General features: G+C 42.6%; 1 protein-coding gene across 1 annotated transcript in view; it reads left to right on the forward strand.

The window, feature by feature from the left end:
• Positions 1–20,544, forward strand: part of LOC120860204 (tetratricopeptide repeat protein 39B-like) — a 150,155-nt gene that overhangs the window by 25,633 nt on the left and 103,978 nt on the right.

A 20,544-nucleotide genomic window follows, 5' to 3' on the forward strand; every position in this document is an offset into this window, starting at 1 on the left:
ATCAGTTTCCTGGTGCCCTTCTGTGGTCATTTCAAGTTCTTTTTAATGCATTTGTTTTATCAGAATTATAGTTTTTGTCTTTTAGCATGTTTAGAATCTTTAATTCATTAAAATTTTTTTGATGTATAATGTATATCGAGTTTGAGACACAAATTACATGATCTATTATGCTAATCCCTTCTGGCAGTCTCTTCCTTCTGCTTTTTTGAATAAGTTTCTATATTTAATTGCTTCTTGTTAGAAGCAAAATGTCAGTGTTTTGCATGAGATTGATTCAGTTAATTTGTCTTGTAGTATAAAGTTTATTTCTCTGTATAATACAAATATGTAGATATGCAATGTAGCTTCTTGCTGAAATTTTCCTGATGTTGACAGAGGAGTATTATGTTGACCATGGGAGTGAAGGAGAATTTAGCCTTGAAATTTTAACCTTTTCTTTCTTAGACTCCTCAAAGGACCAGATTAGTGTCCTTGGCATCTCTGCTTTGCTAGCATCGATAATTCTCAAGAGTGTATATCCTGGGAGGGAAAGTACTGACTGGTCCAGTATTTGACATAAACCTTTTTCTTGCAGTAATGAGTGCATTCATTTAGTAAGAGCTGACATTATCAGTTACTTAATGTTGACCAGGCACCATGCCTAACCCTAATACAGCTCATTTAATTCTTTGAATCCCACAAGTTTGGTATGGTTATTATGATGAATATAAATCTTAGAGAAGCTAATTACAATAACTTGCCCAAAGCCACACATAGTTAAGAATTGATGGAGCTGTTAGTGGGACTCTACGCCCATAGTCTTAGCATTCTTTATTTCCTCCTTGAATTTGAAGCTTGCAGGCTGTGGGGTTTTTAGGTAAATAATTCCTGCTATTTTATAGATTTTTCACATCTATTTCTTATTCCATCCTCAAAACATCCAATGGGGTCGGGAAGGAAATTTGATATTTTATCCCTTTATGCAAAGGTAGGTAAACTTTCTATGAAAGGCCAAAGAGTAAATATTTTCAGCTTTGTAGACCCTGTGGTCTCACTTGCAACAACTCAGCTCTGAGGGGGTGAGAGGAAATATATAAATAGACAACATGTAAATGATCGAGAGTGGCAGCATTCCAGTAAAACTTTATTTACAAAAACGGGGCAGGCAGGATTTGGCTCACGAGTTGTAGTTTGGTGATCTCTGTGGCGGTGCACTGATCTCTTTGAGGACACTGGGGTGTGTCAGCCGGTGGGGGCGGGGGCAGAAGCAGGATTGCTAGTCCAAAGTGTGCCCTGTGCACTCCCCTACCTTCTCCAGGCTGTAGCACTCAGTACCCCCCACTAGTGCCTTTAGAAGTTTCAAGCCCCATCAATAATAGTAGTGATAATAACTAGAGTTTTATCCTGGATGCTTTGTTCTGTGTGCTTTCCAATGGGTCATTTAATCAGCACGCCAGTGAGATGGGAAACTGAGGTAGAAGAAAGGAAAAGGCTTGCCCAAGGTCACAGAGCTAATAGGTGGTGAAATGGATTTGAACTCATGGGGGCTGATTCTGAGCACCTGAGCTCAAGTCTGACTCTTAACCTATCTATCCCATGTAATGGGCTTTCTCAGTTTCAAGTTACCTTTGAAGCCTTATTCTTCAGGAACTAACTCTTCCCAATGGTTAAGAGATAAGATCTATATTCTATTTCTATAAGTAAGGGAATGCTAATTCTGCCATTTTTCTGTCATAGCTGGAAAATTTGAGGGTTGAATAAGATGATGCAAGAGCTTTCTTTTTGCTTGTCCTTAGGCTGTTCTGGAGACTCAGTTGTAGAACCACTTTAATGATCACAAAAGAAATTATTTGTTAATATTGTGTCAGTACTGAGCTGGGTGCATTAAATACATTAACTCAGTTAAGCCTCAAAACAGTGCTATACATTAAGTGGTATTATTCCCATCGCATAGATGGAAAAACAGAGGTTCATCTATGAGATGTTGGGTAAGTTAATTAAATCTCCACAAGTCTTAGATTCCTTATTTGGTTATAATAATAACCGTATCTCATAGAGTCATTATGAAGATTAAATGAGTTAATGCACATTAAAGATTTAGAGCCATGTTTGGCACTCAATAACCTTTTATTATTGTTGTTACTATCAGAATATATTAATAGTAGTAATAGTAGAGGTAAAATGTTGCCTGTGCTGTGTCTTTGTTGCTGTGCGAGGGCTTTCTCTAGTTCCGGCAAGTGAAGGCTGCTCTCTAGCTGCGGCCCATGGGCTTCTCATTGTGGTGGCTTCTCTTGCTGTAGGACATGGGCTCTAGGGTAGTGGGCTCAGTTGCGGTGCACGGGCTTAATTGCCCGTGCCATGTGGAATCTTCTCTGAGCAGGGATCAAAGCCATGTACCCTGCATTGGAAAGTGGATTTTTAACGACTGGACTACCAGGGAAGTCCAGGTGAAATTTTTTTTTTTTTTAATGATTGATTGTGAGTTGGAAATAAGCATCTAAATGTCTGATATAGGGGCTTCTCTGGTGGCCCAGCAGTAAAGAATCCACTTACCAATGCAGGAGACATGGGCTGAATCCCTAATCCAGGAAGATCCCATATGCCATGGAACAACTAAGTGTGTGCGCCAAAACTATTAAGCCTGTGCTCTAGAGCCCTGAACTACAACTACTGAGCCCACCAGCCACTGAAACCTGCGCCCCCCCCCGGAGCCTGTGCTCGTGACAAGAGAGCCCACTGCAGTGGGAAGCTGGTGTACTGCAAGGGAGAGCATACCCTGCTTGCTGCAGCTAGAGAAAAGCCTGAGTAGCGGTGAAGACCCCGAACAGCCAAAAATACATAAACAAAATTATATAAAAATGTCTAACACTAATAGACATCAACAGGTTGAATTTATGGTTATTTATTCATAGGAAGATGTATCAGCTTTCTTCATTTTACTATTTATTTATTTAATTGATTTGGCTGTGCTGAGTCTTAGTTGCATCATGTGGGATCTAGTTCCTTCACCAGGGATCGAACCCAGGCCTCCTGCCTTGGGAGCATAGAGTCTCAGGCACTGGACTACCAAGGAATTCCCAGCTCTGTTCATTTGAAATTAAAAATAACTTCTATTTGTGATGGTTTCAAAATTAAATAGCTTGAAATGGTAAAACTCAGTCTCTTGATTCTGTTTGTAGCTATTTGTTTTGTATGAAATTATGCTCCTGCAAAAACAGTATGCCCCAGATATTCCTCTGTTTACTATAGCTTTGCAGGACCGGCACCAGAGGACAGGAGTGCTTGACGTATTAAGTGATTGCCAGGGTTCATTTTACAGCCATAAAAATAGTAGCTGAGGACTGTGCACAGGGAAGTAAAATAATTTACTAATTTTTGTTCAACAAATTCAACAGTACACCTTTGTAAAAGAACTTATGTTTTGCGTATACACTCTTTATTACACACCGCACATGGCTCTACACATTTTGGGTTTGTACATGCCCATTCCTCTCTGAGGTTATATCCCAAACCATGTGAATTCTGTAATAATGACAATTTAAAGTATTTGTTCAATGTCAATTTTGACTATATGTGATTTTCCTTTTATGTACTTGACTTAGAACTTAACCCTTACCTTAAGCTTCAACTCAACTCCATATTTATAATGAAACGCAGAAAGGAAAATATTTGCCCCTTCGTACAGTTAACTATTTCATTTTTTAAAAAACACACTTCTCTATATGTTAGTAGAAACTAAAGCAATGCTGAGATTCCCAGGTGGCTCAGGGGATAAAAAATCTTCCTGCAATGCAGGAGACCTGGCTTCTGTCACTGGGTTGGGAGGATTCCCTGCAGAAGGGAATGACTACCCACTCCAGGATTCTGGCCTGGAGAATTCCGTGGACAAAGGAGCCTGGTGGGGTCCATGGGGTCGCAAAGAGTTGGACACGACTGAGCGACTAACAATTATGCTGTCCAGTTCATTTGTTATCTGTGAGGGTGACATCTGGCGGTTCTTTCATGCTTTTTCTGTGCTTGGTTGTTAGAAACTCCAAAGAATCATCATGTGAACTGCTTTGCCTGGTCCTTAACACACTAGCTGGCTATTGAGGATTGAGTTAGTACAACTGATAGGACTCTGACAGCCCAGCCCTTCATTTGGACACAGTCCTTCTGGATGCCAGCCTTCAGCGAGGAATTTTATTTTAGCATGTGTGATGGACAATCAGCTCCCTTATTGGGGAGGATTTGTGTTGAATTCAGAGAATCTAGGCTTTTGAGTAAGGGATGGTATCCATGCCAGCTTCTCTGCTTTCCTCATGAGGAGGGTAGAGCCCCATGAGGTTGAGTGTGTTAACCAAGGTCACGTTGTTGGCCAAGGTCACTGCTCCCAGTGAGCTGAGGTCTTGGGCTCTGTGCTCATAAGTTATGTTTATCTCGTTGAGTAACCCACTGAGTAGGAAGAGTCTGGGCACTGAAGAAGAAGAGATGAAGGCATTTTCGGATGGAAGAAGTAAGGCAGTTAACATTTTTTGAGTACCATTCAGCCTCTTTTCTCTCTTTCAAAATAAGATGCAGAATCTTTAGTGGGAAAGAGTTCTTGAGGAAGTAGAGTGAGGGGTCCCAGCTCTGTGTCCAGGAGTCCACCGATTCACCCCATATTTGAGAAGTTAGTATCCTCAGGAATGGTATTTACTGAGTCTGTTTTGAGTTGGACCTTTACATGCTATTGTCTCTCTAACATCCTTCCAACAACTTGGGGAGATGGTTGGAATCCCCATTGCTAAGAGTCTGCAAAGTGCAAAAGTACTGTCTGTGTTGGGTTACAAAGTGGATTCAAAAGGAGTATGATAGCACTTGATTTCAGTAAGGGAGTTCTGATAGGTTCTTAGGAAAACCAGTAGAGTGGGATTCAGAAGGCTAGACCTCCCCAGGGGTGGGATAGAGCTGAGATTGAGACCCACATGTGTTCTACTTCCTAGCCTAAATTTATGTTTTCCACTCTCTTGCGCTGGAAATGCACTTAAGTGAATCTTTCAATAAAATCTGACTTACCAACACGATAGTGGCATAGTTAAAATATGCTCAATTTATTTATGTGCTCAATGTAATCTTTCCTAATGAAGTGACTGTCACTCCATATTTCCTATTTTCACTATGAGATCTGCGATTTTTTTTTTTTGGTAAATATGAAGCTTGAAAAAAAAAAAGACAGGACTTATGGGGTAATATTAGAGGACTTCCCTGGCACGAGAGAAACTCGAGAATTATGTTAGTACTGTACTTGGAGAATGTGTGAAATCGTTTTCAACCACAAGTGATGAGTGCTTAAAAGTTTCTCAGGCACACTTTTGTTTTTTTTCTTTTGGCAGTTGATTTTTACTATTTGTATTTATCTGAAATTTAAAAACTCTACTTTTGAATAGTGTATGAAAATCTCCAGTTTTTTGATAAGCATATCCCAGAAAGTAGATTTTATAAACCTTCTGGAAAAATGTGGAAGATAAACTCTGTGTCTGGTTCTTTTTTTGTCTGTTCTTTTTAAGACTTCTGTTCCTCACCTTGGGAAAGTTGCATTTTATGCACTTGCAGGGCCAAGTGGGCACGTGGGGGTGTGAAGAATCTCTAGCGTATGGGCCCCCATCATTTTCCTTCCCTCTGACTAAGAGCTCTATGGGTCAGTTGAGTTTTAATGTTAATCCTTAAAGGGGAGGTAGGAGCGGTGATTGTACCCTTTAGATCGTACTGGGAATGAACTGAAGCTGAGGTTTACATTTGGCTCCAGAGAGTCTGGGGCATTGATGTTCCCTCCTGCAATAGGAACTTATAAAAAAATGCAGCCTAAAAAATGCAACTCAAAGAGTTTAAATGCTCCAAAAGGCCATGGATGGCAGATGTGAGCAGAATGAAAAATTCTCCCTGGCACATGAGCTCAGGACACATATATTAAAAAGTCCTTTGCCCCGATTATTTTCTAAGAGTCACTTCATGGATATATAATAAATTTTTATTTTAAGTTAATTAACCTTGATTTAGGAAAACCAACACTTTATTGGAGGGACTGATGCTAAAGCTGAAGCTCCAGTACTTTGGCCACCTCATGCGAAGAGTTGACTCATTGGAAAAGACTCTGATGCTGGGAGGGATTGGGGGGCAGGAGGAGAAGGGGACAACAGAGGATGAGATGGCTGGATGGCATCACGGACTCGATGGATGTGAGTCTGAGTGAACTCCGGGAGTTGGTGATGGACAGGGAGGCCTGGCGTGCTGCGATTCATGGGGTCACAAAGAGCTGGACACGACTGAGCAACTGAACTGAACTGAACTGAACATTTTATTGAAGTAGGAAATGATGTCCCTTAGGTTTATGCATTTCCCATATGATTCCTTTAGCAATGTACTTTTTCCTTTTACATGTGAGAAGATTTACATCCAATATTTGAGGAGCCCTTCTGGTGTGTCACTAAGATGATAATAGAGTGTAACAACTGATGTCAGTTTGGTGTCCCATTTTGGACATCTTGATTGACCAGGGGACAATGTCATGAGGAGGAGTGTCTGTGGTTCTCAGGACCCTAATGCCCATGGTTCTTAATCTCTGCACCAATCCTTTGAGAGGCTAGGGCATCCTCTTTATGTCTCATCTCCCTGAGAATAGTCCAGATGTGACCGAGAGCCAAGCGTAGAATCTGTTACTCCTCAGAGTTCTCAGCAACTCTGGGGTTCTTTGAGTCCATGGTACCAAACACACAGCTTCATTGGTCAATAGAATGGAATGTTGGGTAAAGGCTCCAGTGGGAAGGGTGTGATGCTATGGGGTGAGGAGTGGTTCTCATTGAGGAAGAAGGTGTCAACAGAGCCCCTTCAGACCTTGTCATCCCTCCCTGAAGAACAACAGATGGATGAGAACATGGAGGCTTTGGCCCACAGTCCTATTGAAATCATCCAAATAGGAGAGGGAAAAATGGAGAAAGAGACACAGGAGGAAGATGAGAAAAACGAAAAGGTAAGGGGAGAAAGGAAGAGGCCATAGAGAAGTGATTCAACTTACCGGATTTGCAGTACCTACTTTTAATTTTTATCATGTTCCTTCCTATTCTTCTCTTCCTTCTTAGAGTAATATTTACCACATATTTCTTTTCATACCCCAAAGTGAATTAAAATTCAGATGGGGAGACCTGAAAAATTTGTAAATCTATTTGGTCTCTTTGGAAATTAATAGAGTATTTAAATTCCTGCATATTTTAATAGCATATTTGTTATCTTTAGTCTTTGCCTCTCTCCCTTAGGGCAAAATATAATGTGACTATCTTCATCATTAGTATCTCCATTATTTAAGAGTCTTAAAGAAAAAACACTTATTAAAAACTTGCTGTCACTTAAATGCACTTGCATGCATTTTTGCTACTCAGGATGTTACAAATGAAAAAGAAAATGGTTTAGAAACGCTTTAGCAGTGATGCACCCCCCCCCCATTCCTGTTCCTCCCTTCTCTGTTCCATGTCCAGGATCCTCCATCGCGCTGGGGGAAGGAAGTCAGGTTTCAGGCTCCCCACCCAGCAGGGAGCAGGCAGTGGTGGGTGGCATCTGGAAGGTTGCCCCCGGGGAATCTCTCACCTAACAAGGTTAGTCCATTTGCTGAATTGCAGAATGAAACTGCTCAAAGTAAAGACCTCTCATCTCAGGACAAGGGTTCTCAGCTAGCCAGTCTTCTAACAATTATCTGCTAATAGTTTTTGAAGTGCAGAGTTCTGTGTTGGGTTTTAAAGTGAATTCAGGAGTCAGATGGCCCTTGACTGCAGCCAGGAGTCAAGATAGGCTCTTGAGAAAGTGAGGTTCCGTTGGAGGCAGCATGTGCTTAGGAGCCAGGTGTGGCTCAAATAAACATTTATTACACTTATGCCCAAGAGTAGTAACTCCTCAGGGTTGGCGCCAGCATGGGAGCTGGGGAGGCTGATGCAGCGGTCTTTAAGGATGGAACTAAATGCTGAGGATTTCCGCTGAGCACATCTCTTTTGTCAGCAGCGTGAGTTTTCTTGTGTTGTTGTTGTCGTTCAGTTGCCTGGTTGTGTCTGACTCCTTGTGACCCCATGTACTGCAGCATGCCAGGCCTCCCTGTCCCTCCCCATCTCCCAGAGTTTGCCCAAGTTCATGTCCATTGCATCTGCCATGCCATCTGGCCATCTCATCCTCTGACGCCCTCTTCTCCTTCTGCGCTCAATCTTTCCCGGCATCAGGGACTTTTCCAAAGAGTCATCTGTTCACAACAGATGACCAAAATACTGGAGCGTCAGCTTCAGCATCAGTCCTTCCAGTGAATATTCAGGGTTGATCTCCCTTAAGATTGACTGGGTTGATCTCCTTGCTGTCCAAGGGACTTTCAGGAGTCTTCCCTAGCACCACAGTTCAAAACATCAGTTCTTTGGTGGTCTACCTTCTTTATGGCTCAGCTCTCACAACCGTATGTGGCCACTGGGAAGACCATAGCCTCGATTATATGGACCTTTGTCAGCAGAGTAATATCTCTGCTTTTCAACACACTGTCTATGTTTGTCATTGCTTTCCTGCCAAGAAGCAATCGTCTTCTGATTTCATGGCTGCAGTCATCATCTGCAGTGATTTTGGAGCCCAAGAAGAGGATTTTGTCACTGCTTCCACCCTTTCCCCCTACTGTTTGCCATGCAGCAGTGGGGCTGAATCCCATGATCTTAGTTTTTTTAAAATCTAGTCTTAAGCCGTCTCTTTCACTCTCCTTCACCTTTAACAAGAGGCTCTTTAGTTCCTCTTTGCTTTCTGCTGTTAGATTCTGGAAGACCCAGCAGTGGCCACAGGACTTAAAAAGGTCAATCCTCATCCCAGTTCTCAAGAAGGGTAGTACCAAAGAATGTGCTAATGTAACCATTGGACAATTGCACTCATCTCCCATGCTAGTAAGGTCATGCTTAAAATCTTGCATGCTAATCTTCAGCATTGTGCAAACCAGAACTTCCAGATGTCCAAGCTGGGTTTAGAAAAGAAAGGGGAACCAGGGATCAAATTGCCAATATTTGCTGGATTATAAAGAAAGCAAGGGAATTTCAGAAAAACCTCTATCTCTGTTTCATCGACTATCCTAAAGCCTTTCTTGTATTACTTTCCTTAAACTGGAAGGACTCTGGATGCTTCTCTGACTGTATTTCTTTCAACTGGACCCCACATGGTGCATGGTCTTCCCAAGTGGTGCAGCGTTAAAGAACCGTCAGCCAATGCAGGGGACAGAAGAGATGTGGGTTTGATCCCTGGGTTAGGAAGATACTCCTGAAGGGAAGACCATGGCAGTCCACTCCAGTATTCATGCCTGGAGAATCCCATGGACAGAGGAGCCTGGTAGGCTGCAGTTCATAAGGTTACGAAGGCTCAGACATGACTGAAGTGACTTAGTAGCAGCAGCCGCATGGTACACTTACCTAGTGGTGGGAAGTTTCAGGGAAACCAACTGTTGTAATCACTGGGGAAGTGAAAACCAGCAGTGGTGAAGCACCAGGAAAGTTGATGGTGAGTTTGGAGAAGCAAACAGACCAGAGGTAGAAAAATCTTGCTATGCTCTGTGAGAAATGCATGTTGATGTATGGATATATAGTGTTGGATGGGAGACTGTTGACTAGCAGTTGCCTGCAGATCAGGTGCCAAACCTAGTGGTCCTGATGGGAATCCACTGAGGAAAGGAGCGGATATGACTCTCATAAAGATATAAAGAGGACATGTTGAAACTTTTATTTAACCCATCAGTGTGGGAAACCAGTGAGATGGTAAACTGATTCACGGACTGTTTGTGGAACTGGGTATTTATAGACTTCAAACAAGAACAATGTTAGCTTAAGATCACTGGCTACAGATAAAACTGGATAGTGTCTTGCAGGGTCATAAAACTGTAATCTTTGAGGTTTCCTTACCATTCCGAAATCTGCACGTTAATAAATAATCTCATAGTATCTGGCTTCTATTCAGTTCAGTCACTCATTTGTGTCCGAACTTTGTGACTCCATGGACTGCAGCATGCCAGGCTGTCCTGTCTATCACCATCTTCCAGAGCTTACTCAGACTCATGTCCATTGAGTTGGTGATGCCATCCAACCATCTCATCCTCTGTTGTCCCCTTCTCTTCCCGCCTTCAATCTTTCCCAACATCAGAATCTTTCCCAATGAGTCAGTTTTTTGCATCAAGTGGCCAAAGTATTGGAGTTTCAGCTTCAGCATCAGTCCTTCCAATGAATATTCAGGACTGATCTCCTTTAGAATGGATCTCCTTGCAGTCCAAGGGACCCTCAAGAGTATCCTCCAACACCACAGTTCAAAAGCATCAATTCTTTGGTGCTCAGCTTTCTTTATAGTCCAACTCTCACATCCATACATGACTCTGGGAAAACCATATCTTTGACTAGATGGGCATTTGTTGGCAACTAATGTCTCTGCTTTTTTAATATGCTGTTTAAGTTGGTCATATCTCTTCTTCCAAGGAGCAAGCATCTTTTAATTTCATGGCTGCAGTCACCATCTGCAGTGATTTTGGAACCCCAAAATAGTCTCTCACTGTTTCCACTGTTTTCCCCATCCATTTGCCATGAAGTGATGGGACCGGACGCCATGATTTTTCTGAATGTTGAGTTTTAAGCCAACTTTTTCACTCTCCTCTTTCACTTTCATCAAGAGGCCCTTTAGTTCCTCTTCACTTTCTGCCATAAGGGTGGTATCATCTGCATATCTGAGGTTATTGATATATTTCCTGGCAATCTTGATTCCAGCTTGTGCTTCTTCCAGCCCAGAGTTTCTCATGATGTACTCTGCATGTAAGTTAAATAAGCAGGGTGACAATATACAGCCTTGATGTACTCCTTTACCTATTTGGAACCAGTCTGTTGCTCCATGTCCAGTTCTCACTGATGCTTCCTGACTGCATACAGGTTTCTCAAGAGGCAGGTCAGGTGGTCTGGTATTCCCATCTCTTTCAGAATCTTACAGTTTATTGTGATCCACACAGTCAAGGGCTTTGGCATAGTCAATAAAGCAGAAATACATGGTTTTCTGGAACTCTCCTGCTTTTTCGATGACCCAATGGATGTTGGCAATTTGATCTCTGGTTCCTCTGCCTTTTCTAAAACCAGCTTGAACATCTGGAAGTTCATGGTTCATGTATTGCTGAAGCCTGGCTTGGAGAATTTTGAGCATTACTTTACTAGCGTGTGAGATGAGCGCAATAGTGCGGTAGTTTGAGCATTCTTTGGCATTGCCTTTCTTTGGGATTGGAATGAAAACTGACCTTTTCTAGTCCTGTGGCCATTGCTGAGTTTTCCAAATTTGCTGGCATATTGAGTGCAGCACTTTCACATCACCCTCTTTTAGGATTAGAAATAGCTCAACTGGAATTCCATCACCTCCACTAGCTTTGTTTGTAGTGATGCTTCCTAAGGCCCACTTGCCTTCACATTCCAGGATGTGTGGCTCTATGTGAGTGATCACACCATCATGGATATCTGGGTCTCGAAGATCTTTTTTGTATAGTTCTTTGTGTATTCTTGCCACCTCTTCTGAATATCTTCTGCTTCTGTTAGGTCCGTACCATTTCTGTCCTTTATCGAGCCCATCTTTGAATGAAATGTTCCCTTGGTATCTCTGATTTTCTTGAAGAAATCTCTAGTCTTTTCCATTCTCTTGTTTCCCTCTATTTCTTTGCATTGATCACTGAGGCAGTCTTTCTTATCTCTCCTTGCTATTCTTTGGAACTCTGCATTCAAATGTATATATCTTTCCTTGTCTCCTTTGCCTTTAGCTTCTCTTCTTTTCTCGGCTATTTATAAGACCTCCTCAGACGACCATTTTGCCTTTTGGCATTTCTTTTTCTTGGGGATGGTCTTGGTCATTCTCTCCTGTACAGTGTCATGAACCTCTGTCCATAGTTCTTCTGGCACTCTGTCTATGAGATCTAATCCCTTGAATCTATCTGTCACTTCCACTGTATAATCAGAAGGGATTTGGTTTAGGTCATACCTGAATGGTCTAGTGGTTTTCCCTACTTTGTTCAATTTCAGTCAGAATTTGACAGTAAGAAGTTCATGATCTGAGCCACAGTCAGCTCCCGGTCTTGTTTTTGCTGACTGTATAGAGCTTCGCCATCTTTGGCTGCAAAAAATATAATCAATCTGATTTTGATATCAAACATCTGGTGATGTCCATGTGTAGAGTCTTCTCTTGTGTTGTTGGAAGAGGGTGTTTGCTATGAGTGGTGTGTAGTCTTGGCAAAACTTTGTTAGCCTTTGATCTGCTTCATTCTGTAATCCAAGGGTAAATTTGTCTGTTACTCCACCTATCTCTTGACTTCTTACTTTTGCATTCCAGTCCCCTATAATGAAAAAGATATCATTTTTGCATGTTAGTTCTAAAAGGTCTTGTAGGTCTTCATAAAACTGTTCAACTTCAGCTTCTTCAGCATTATTGGTTGGGGCATAGACTTGGATTACTGTAATACTGAATGGTTTGCCTTGGAAGGGAACAGAAATCATTCTGTTGTTTTTGAGATTGCATCCAAGTACTGCGTTTTGGACCCTTTTGTAGATTATGATGGGTACTCTGTTTCTTCTAAGGGATTCTTGCCCACAGTAGTAGATATAATGGTCATCTGAGTTGAATTCACCCATTCCAGTCCATTTTAGTTCACTGATTCCTAAAATGTCAATGTTCACTCTTGCCATCTCCTGTTTGACCGCTTCCAGTTTGCCTTGATTCACGGAACTAACATTCCAGGTTCCTATGCAATATTGCTCTTTATAGCATCGGACTTTACTTCCATCACCAGTCCCATCCACAACTGGGTGTTGTTTTTGCTTTGGCTCCGTCTCTTCATTCTTTCTGGAGTTATTTCTCCACTGATCTCCAGTAGCATATTGGGCACCTACCGACCTGGGGAGTTCATCTTTCAGTGTCCTATCTTTTTGCCTTTTCATACTGTTCATGGGGTATTCAAGGCAAGAATACTGAAGTGGTTTGCCATTCCCTTCTCCAGTGGACCACATTTTGTCTGTATTCTCCACCATGACCTGTCTGTCTTGGGTGGCCCTACCTGGCATGGCTCATAGTTTCATTGAGTTAGACAAGGCTTTGGTTCATGTGACCAGTTTAATTAGTTTTCTGTGATTGTGGCTTTCATTCTGTTGGCCCTCTGATGGATAAGGATGAGAAGCTTATGGAAGCTTCCTAATGGGAGAGACTGACTGAGGGGGAAACTAGGTCTTATGGGCTGGGCTATGGTCAGTAATTAAGAAGAGATGGCAAGAATATACAAAAGAACTGTACAAAAAAGATCTTCACGACCAAGATAATCATGATGGTGTGATCACTCACCTGGAGCCAGACATCCTGGAATGTGAAGTCAAGTGGGCCTTAGAAAGCATCGCTACAAACAAAGCTAGTGGAGGTGATGAAATTCCAGTTGAGCTATTTCAAATCCTGAAAGATGATGCTGTGAAAGTGCTGCAGTCAATATGCCAGCAAATTTGGAAAACTTAACAGTGGCAACAGGACTGGAAAAGGTCAGATTTCATTCCAATCCCAAAGAAAGGCAATGCCAAAGAATGCTCAAACTACCGCACTATTGCGCTCATCTCACACGCTAGTAAAGTAATGCTCAAAATTCTCCAAGCCAGGCTTCAGCAATACGTGAACCGTGAACTTCCAGATGTTCAAGCTGGTTTTAGAAAAGGCAGAGGAACCAGAGATCAAATTGCCAACATCCTCTGGATCATGGAAAAAGCAAGAGACTTCCAGAAAACCATCTATCTCTGCTTTATTGACTATGCCAAAGCCTTTGACCGTGTGGATCACAATTCACTGTGGAAAATCCTGAAAGAGATGGGAATACCAGACCACCTGACCTGCCTCTTGAGAAACCTATATGCAGTCAGGAAGCATCAGTGAGAACTGGACATGGAGCAACAGACTGGTTCCAAATAGGAAAAGGAGTATGTTAAGGCTGTATATTGTCACCCTGCTTATTTAACTTACATGCAGAGTACACCATAAGAAACTCTGGGCTGGAAGAAGCACAAGCTGGAATCAAGATCGCTGGGAGAAATATCAATAACCTCAGATATGCAGATGACACCACCCTTATGGCACAAAGTGAAGAGGAACTAAAAAGCCTCTTGAAAGTGAAAGAGGAGAGTAAACAAGTTGGCTTAAAGCTCAACGTTCAGAAAACGAAGATCACGGCATCTGGTCCCATCACTTCATGGGAAATAGATGGGGAAACAGTGGAAACAGTGTCAGACTTTATTTTGGGAGGCTCCAAAATCACTGCAGATGGTGACTGCAGCCATGAAATTAAAAGATGCTTACTCCTTGGAAGAGAAGTTATGACCAACCTAGATAGCATATTGAAAAGCAGAGACATTACTTTGCCAATAAAGGTCCATCTAGTCAAGGCTATGGTTTTTCTAGTGGTCATGTATAGATGTGAGAGTTGGACTGTGAAGAAAGCTGAGTGCTGAAGAATTGATGCTTTTGAACTGTGGTGTTGGAGAAGACTCTTGAGAGTCCCTTGGACTGCAAGGGGATCCAACCAGCCCATTCAAAGGAGATCAGTCCTGGGTTTCTTTGGAAGGACTGATGCTAAAGCTGAAACTCCCAGTACTTTGGCCACCTCATGTGAAGAGTTGACTCACTGGAAAAGACTCTGATGCTGGGAAGGAATAGGGGCAGGAGGAAGAGGGGAAGACAGAGGATGAAATGGCTGGATGGCATTACCGACTCGATGGATGTGAGTTTGAGCGCCCTCCAGGAGTTGGTGATGGACAGGGAGGCCTGGTGTGCTGCCGTTCATGAGGTCGCAAAGAGTCAGACAGGATTGAGTGACTGAGCTGAACTGATGGTCAGTAATACTCTAATCCAATTTTCCGTTGATGGGCAGGGCTGTGTTCCCTCCCTGTTGTTTGACCTGAGGCCAAACTGTGGTGGAGGTAATGAAGATAATGGCAGCCTCCTTCAAAAGGCCCCATGCTTGCACTGCTGCACTAAGTGCCCCCACCCTGCACCAGGCCACCACTGCCCCATGCCTCTGCCGGAGACTCCTAGACACTCACGGGGAAGTGTGGGTCAGTCTCTTGTGGGTCACTGCTCCTTTCTCCTGTGTCCTGGTGTGTACAGGAGTTTGTTTGTGCCCTCTAAGAGTCTGTTCCCCTAGTCCTGTGTAAGTTCTGGAGGCTCTTCAGTGGTGTTTATGGCGACCTCCTCCAAGAGGGCTTATACCATACCAGGTCTGCTGCATCCAGACCCCCTGCCCCATGGCAGGTAACTGAGGACCCGTACCTCCGCAGGCGATGCTCTGGCTCTAATCTGATAGTAAATAGCAAAGTCAGACCCAAGGACATCATCTGAGAGAATTCAAGAATCCTTGGGAGGATTTGTGCAACAGTCTGCAGTATTACCTCCAGAGATATGATGCCCCTTTCTCTCCTCCACTTCTCCACTCCTGCCCAATTGCCTTAGCTCCAAGTTTTGGATGTTTTTCTTAATTAACATTAAAAAACTACTTTGAAGTTAAATCTGGAGTCGAATCTCAGTTCCTTCACTTACCAGCTGTGTAATATTGCTCAGGTAGTTACCTGTGACTGAATTTACTTGCTACACGTTGGGAGGAGCTTTGTAAAGTGCCTGACACATGTTAGGCACTCATTTAATCTTAGTTCTTCTCTTTGTGTGTCAGTCGTGTCCAACTCTTTGTGACCCCATGGGCTGTAGCCTCTGTTCATGGAGTTCTCCAGGGAAGAATACTAGAATGAGTAGTAGCCTTCTCTTCTCTAGGGGATCTTTCCAACCCAGGGATCCAACTGGGTCTCCCGCACTGCAGGCAGATTCTCTACCATCTGAGTCACCAGGGAAACTCCTTTTTTTTTTTTTAAGTAAAAAAAAAAAAATCACCTTTTTTCTGGTCTTTAGAGACAAAGTTTTCTTCCTCTTTTTATCCTTGTCTCTTGCTTTTTTTCTATTTCTCTTTCTCATTTCTACTTTATTAGAATAATATCCTAGAACTCTGGTGGATTTTCTCTGTTACATGGAGGCATTCTATTAAATTTTTATTATTCATCTAAATGGAAAAAATTGATTTTAACATTATTTTTTAATTAAAGAATTTCCCCCAGCTTTGTGAGCTATAGTTATCCTATAACATCGTGTAGGTTTTAGGTGTGCACATGACTGTATTGTGAAATGATTACCATAATAAGGTTAGTTAACACATCCATCTAACATCTTGCATCATGAAAAATGCTGGACTGGAGGAAGCACAAGCTGGAATCAAGGTTGCCGGGAGAAATATCAATAACCTCAGATACGCAGATGACACCACCTTTATGGCAGAAAGTGAAGAACTAAAGAGCGTCTTGATGAAAGTGAAAGAGGAGAGTGAAAAAGTTGGCTTAAAGCTCAACATTCAGAAACGAAGATCATGGCATCTGGTCCCATCACTTAATGGCAAATGGATAGGGAAACAGTGGAAGCAGTGTCAGACTTTATTTTTCTGGGCTCCAAAGTCACTGCAGATGGTGATTGCAGCCATGAAATTAAAAGACGCTTACTCCTTGGAAGAAAAGTTATGACCAACCTAGACAGCATATTAAAAAGCAGAGACATTACTTTGCCAACAAAGGTCCGTCTCGTCAAGGCTATGGTTTTTCCAGTAGTCATGTATGGATGTGAGAGTTGGAATATAAAGAAAGCTGAGCACCGAAGAATTGATGCTTTTGAACTGTGGTGTTGGAGAAGACTTGAGAGTCCCTTGGACTGCAAGGAGATCCAACCAGTTCATCCCAAAGGAGATCAGTCCTGGGTGTTGATTGGATGGACTGATGTTGAAACTGAAACTCCAATACTTTGGCCACCTGATGTGAAGAACTGACTCATTTGAAAAGACCCTGATGCTGGGAAGGATTGGGTGCAGGAGGAGAAGAGGACGACAGAGGATGAGATGGTTGGATGGCATCACTGATTCAATGGACATGGGTTTGGGTGGACTCCGGGAGTTGGTGATGGACAGGGAAGCCTGGCATACTGTGGTTCATGGGGTTGCAGAGAGTCGGACACAACTGAGCGACTGAACTGAACTGAACTGAACACATCTATCCTGTCACATAGTCATAATTTGTGTGGATGATGAAAAATTTCAATATCAGCTCTTTGAACAACTTTCAAATATGCAGTGCCGTATTGTTAGCTGTGGTTTCCATGTTGTACAGTATGTTTTATTTAGAGAACCTGCTGCATATGATAGCGGCTTCCCCCATGGCTCAGGTGTAATGAATTTGCCAGCAATGTGGGAGACGTGGGTTTGATCCCTGGGTCAGGAAGATCCCCTGGGGGAGGGCATTGCAACCCACTCTAGTATTCTTGCGTGTATAATCCCAAGGACAGAGGAGCCTGATGGGTTACAGTTCATAGGGTCACAAACAGTCGGACATGACTGCAGTGACTGAGCACTTCAGGCACATACTGCTTATGATAAAGAGAGAGGTGTTACTCAAATGAAGATGATTTCTTACTGGATATAACTTAGTGTTTCTTGTTTTGAGATGGATTGTTGCTGTTGTTCAGTCACTAAGTCGTGTCTGACACTTTGGGACTTTATGAACTGCAGCATGCCAATATTCCCTGTCCTTCACTATCTCCTGGAATATGCTGAAACTCATGAGTCAGTGATGCCATCTAACCATCTCATCCTTTGTCGCCCCCTACTCCTCTTGCCCTCAGTCTTTCCCAGCATCGGGGTCTGTTCCAGCGAGTCAGCTCTTTGCGTCAGGTGACTAAAGATTGAGCTTCAGCATCAGTCCTTCCAGTGAATATTCAGAGTTGATTTCCTTATGGATTGACTGGTTTGATCTCCTTGCTGTCCAAGGGACTTTCAAGAGTCTTCTCCAGCACCACAGTTCAAAAGCATCAATTCTTCGGTGCTCAGCCTTCTTTATGGTCCATCTCTCACATCAGTACATGACGAATGGAAAAGCTATAACACTGAGATGGATATAGGGGTATTAGTTGTTTAAGTGTACATATTAGCCTTGTTTCTTTTTAAAAGGAGAGCTGGCTTTCTGAGCTATCTTTCCTGAAGCCCACTCAGTGTCTCTGTGCCTGCTCTGTGCTCTGATCTGGCTTGAGGTTTGTGAGGAGGGGGTCAGGTGCACAGAAGCTCTCAGGAGCATGCTCTCTGCATTCCCCCCTTCCTGGTACAGGTCGGCCTGGGTGGGGTTAACAGGAATACCGGAGGGACCATGAGCTGGTATCTGGCACAGATAAATTTAATTGGTCATCACAGCTAGAACTGGATTCCTGGAGAACCTAGTCTTTCACCTTCTCTGAAACCCTTCAAATGGTAAACTGGGCTGTGATTCAAAATGACAAGGTTGGTGATGCCAAGAGCCTTTTCAGACTTTTGATTTGGAGAAAGGAGTCTTTTCTTAGAAATTTTTATATAAGCTAGAAAAGCCTATACATTGGCTTAGGTTCTTTTGCTAGAGGGCCATCTCCTTTTTCTTTCAGTGGCTGGTTTATGAGCTTCTGATTTTGCTCCAGTCATTAGTCTCTGGAGAATGAGGAATAAGATGGAATTGCCCCTGACTCCACCTCCCTTACAGAGTATGGTATGAATGTAGATAAATAGATCAGGGATCCCAAATTTGCAACTCAGTTCTGCCACTACTTAGAATGTCTTTTCTTTGTTGTATTTACACATTTTGTTTCCTGCCTGTCTGCAGAGTCAGTATGTTGTATGGGTTTGGTTGCTCAGTTGTGCCTGAGTCTTTTGCAACCCCATGGACTGTAGCCCACCAGGTACCTCTGTCCATGGGATTCTCCAGGCAAGAATACTGGAGTGGGTTGCCAAACCATTTTTCAGGGTATCTTACCGACCTAGGGATTGAGCCCTACTCTCCTGCATTGCAGGCGGATTCTTTACCATCTGAGCCACCAGGAAAGCCGTAGTATGCTGTACACATTGTTCAGTATTAATAATCAAATGAGAGAAAAGCTCTTGGGTCCCCTTTCTTCATTTCTGTGTTATAGTTCTAAATGAGGTGGTGTGATCACTGCCTTGTTGGCCCATTCTCAATTCATTCATTGAGCAACATGTATCTTTTGAGCAACAACTCTGTGCCAAGCCCTGGTGATTTCTGTGTAGACATGATAAATGAGAACCTGCCCTGATGGAGACAGATTGTAACCACGTAAACAAATGAGATGATTAGAGATTATGATATTAAGAATGGTATTGAGAATGAAAAAAATCAGATGATGGGAAACTATTAGTATGCTGCTATTCTTAGTAATTTTAATTTGGTTTATCAGAGGACTTGAAAATGGAAAGATGAGAGTGAGTCAGCCATAGGAAGAGTTGAGTGAAGAACATTCTAGGAAAGAGACATGCAGAGAGGCATGGGATGAGTTTGGCTTGTGCATGGAACAGAAGGACAGACCTGTGGCGGAATTGGAGTGAGTAAGGGGGCCAGTGGGCAGAGGGATAGTCAGAGACTGTCAGGGTCATTTAGGGGCTTCATAGATCTTTGAGAAGGAATTTGAATTTTATTTTTCTTTCAGGACTCTACCTTGTTCTTTTTAAAAATTGAAATATAGCTGATTTATAGAGTTTCAAGTTTATATTATATAGGCTTCTCTTGTAGTTCAGTTGGTAAAGAGTCTGCATGCAGTGCAGGAGACCTGGGTTTGATTCCTTGGTTGGGAAGATCCCCTGGAGAAGGAAATGGCAACCCACTCCAATATTCTTGCCTGGAGAATCCCATGGAGCCTGGCAGGCTACAATCTATGGGGTCTCAAGAGTTGGACACGATTGAGCAACTAAGCACACACTCTTCAGTCTCATTCAACCCAGAAGCACAATGAAACAAATAACAGGACTAAGCACACAACACAAGCTTATAGCAAAGTGATTCAGTTATACATACATATATATAGGCCTCCCCTGATGGCTCAGTGGGTGAAGAATTTGCCTGCAGTGCAGGAGACACAGGAAACATGGGTTCAGTTGTTTGATCAGGATGATCCATGGAGGAAGAAATGGCAACCCACTCCAGTATTCTTGCATGAAAAATTCCATGGACAGAGGAGCTTGGTGGGCTATAGTCCAAAGGGTCACAAAGAGTCAGACATGACTGAGCAACTAAGCACCCATACACACACACACACACACGCACACGCACACACATATGTAGTGTATAAATATTCTTTTTCAGAAACTTTTCCATTATAGGTTATTATAAGATATTGAATATTTCTTATACTATACAGTAGGTCTTGGATGTTTATTACATTTAGATTTATTCTATGTGCAGTGGAAAACTTTTAAAGAGGTGTAAAGCAGTAGTATGACGTGAGCTTATTAAAGAAGAGAAAGATAAGAGTAACTTCAGCTGTTATGTGAAGAGTTGAATGGCAGGTGTGAAGCGTGAGGGCAGGGAGGCCAGGATGGTCCTGTGTGTGGCTATGGAAATAGTGGAAGGAATGTGAGGGAAGGAGGCTTTGAAGATTCGACTAGGTTATAGTGGGTCCCAG

The sequence above is a fragment of the Oryx dammah genome, unplaced genomic scaffold (assembly GCF_014754425.2).
Source record: "Oryx dammah isolate SB20612 unplaced genomic scaffold, SCBI_Odam_1.1 HiC_scaffold_11050, whole genome shotgun sequence".
In the NCBI taxonomy this organism is placed as follows: domain Eukaryota; kingdom Metazoa; phylum Chordata; class Mammalia; order Artiodactyla; family Bovidae; genus Oryx; species Oryx dammah.